This window comes from Vigna radiata, unplaced genomic scaffold (genome assembly GCF_000741045.1).
Source record: "Vigna radiata var. radiata cultivar VC1973A unplaced genomic scaffold, Vradiata_ver6 scaffold_392, whole genome shotgun sequence".
NCBI lineage: Eukaryota > Viridiplantae > Streptophyta > Magnoliopsida > Fabales > Fabaceae > Vigna > Vigna radiata.
In genome coordinates, this window is record NW_014542626.1 from 59,735 (window position 1) to 62,125 (window position 2,391).

Here is a 2,391-nt window from a genome sequence, read left to right on the forward strand (position 1 = left end):
TAAATATAATAATAAAACCCGTAGAAAGTGGGTAGAGAAAGGAACAATAAACAGAAACACTAATGTTATATCTTATGGTGTTTCTAGTGGAAAATATGTTTGGGTTGCAAAACGATTTTAAATACCTAACCCAAAAGGACCCATCAAAATATGTTTGGGTTTCTAGTGGAAAATATGTTTGGGTACCTAAATAGCTTGTTCTTTCGATTTTGCAGGAGTTATCAAATTCAAGGAAGTTCATGTGGTGTTTGGATAGTGGATGCTCAAAACACATGACAAGAGACAAGACAAAATTCCCAAACTTCCGGAAAAAGGAACAAGGATTTGTCAAATACGGGGATGACGAGTCGATATTTTATTGACTTCACTTAGTTTATTGTGCTAGAATTAATCAGGGAATTGTGCTTAATTGTCTGTTATTTCCCCGTTTTTCTTAATTCGGCTTAATTTGGTCGAAAATTCGCATTTTCACTAATTTGAATTTTCTGAGCTAATTAATTGCATTTTTAATTGTAGGGAAAATATTGGAGACATATTTTGGAGCATTAGAAGGTGGCGTGGACATTCAAGATTCAACATTTAGTCATTGCAAATTTAATTAAAATTGTAATCTAGTTGATTAGGAACTTTATTTAAGCTTTTGGTGCATTGGGCCAATGTTGGCAAACTTTATGATGGGCCCAAACTTTGAGGGACATGTGTCACCAAACCCTAGGTTTCTTTAGGGTGGACCCCACCCATTTTTAAGGCACACATGGACCTAGGATTTGAAGGGGGGCAGCCGTCATTCACTTTGCTACACTTTTGCTGGAACTTTTTTTTCATACAGGAAATTCTCTTCTAAGAACAATGTGGACTTTCGTGGATTTTGGTTGAATGGAGAGCTTTTAGCCGACATTTTTCCTTTTCTTTTCTTGGACTAACGTTTAATTTGGGAGCACTCAGCTGGGAGCAATTTTTTCTGGAAAAATGTTGATGTTCGATGACTTAGGTTGAATAATGAAGCACATTTCACTTTTCCATTTATTATTTTTTTTTGCTGCATCCATGCTAATCCATTTACTCATTGCCTTTTCATTTGGTTTTCATGCACTTTTTATTTAAGTTTATTCAAACAGCTGCCATGTAGTGCTCCTTAGGTTGTCATCATAATTTTTACTTTCATGCTTGAAAAATGCTTTCAACGGTGCAGGGAGGATTTACGTTAATTTTCCTTTTCTTTTACTGGAGAGAATAGCATGGTGCATTTCTTCATTCAATTTAAGTCAGCCGCCACACCTTTTTTTTTTTATTTCTTTCTAGCTTTCTTTGAAGTTGTTTTTACACGGTTTGCTAAATAGGAGATGTTGATTTATTTTGGAGCAAAGCTAAAATTTTCTTTAAATTTTGTCGCACATTACATTACAATTTGATTGAGAGCATTATTAGGTGATGATTCATTTCTCTTTGCTTTAAAAGAATGAATTGTACGGTGATTCACCTCTGATTCACGCTCATCATTTTCTTGCTCCCAAAAGCGTGGTGTTTTTCTTTTATTTTTTTTTTTACTTTAGGAAAAGTGGTGTTTTTCTTTTATTTTTTGGCTTTAGGAAAAATTGCTAACTTAATTTGGTTAAGCACACAGTTGAATTTTTTTGGAGAAGTTTCATACTTTTTCTTCTAGAATGAAGTAGTTTAGTCCTAAATTTTATTTTCAATGTCATGTGTTATTTTTAATTTTCTGTTTGTTTTATTTTTGTTTTATGGTGTTTTACTTGATGTAACTTTAAGTTTGCACTAATAATTTTAATACATTAATAGAAGCACCTAGCTCATTTATCTTGCTTTACTGTTAGGGTTTTCCTTTTAAGTGTTGATTCTGTGATGAATAGCATTTTATTTCTTTAGCTTAAGTGTTGTGTCAGGATAACATGCCAAATGTTTCTTTATTATCTGCTGCATTTTAATTAGTTTACGAATCTTGTTTTAGAGACCGTTTAGTTTCAATGTAGAACCGTTCAGTCATCTGTAGGACTGTTCGGTCTTCATGCTTTGTTTAGTTATTTTAATGTTTTCGATTATGTTTGGTTGTATTTAATTTCTAGTTTTACTTTAATTTTATTTTCATTGCAAGAACACCTTCAAACCCCCCCCCTTTCGTGTCTGGCCTAATTCTCGAACCACATTTGGTCCTTGAGAGATGACCTAGGAGTCATTTCCTAACTATACTGCATTTCTCATATGCAATCAAATTTGTATGGGCTGCGACAACCCATCAAAATTTTGGCACCGTTGCCGGGGACCAACGGTTCGATTTTAGGTCCTTTGTTGTGTTAGTGTCTATTGTGTTTTGTGTTGTGTTGTGAGGGTGATGTTTTGTTTTGTGTGTTCGTCATTGTGTGTTGCATTTAG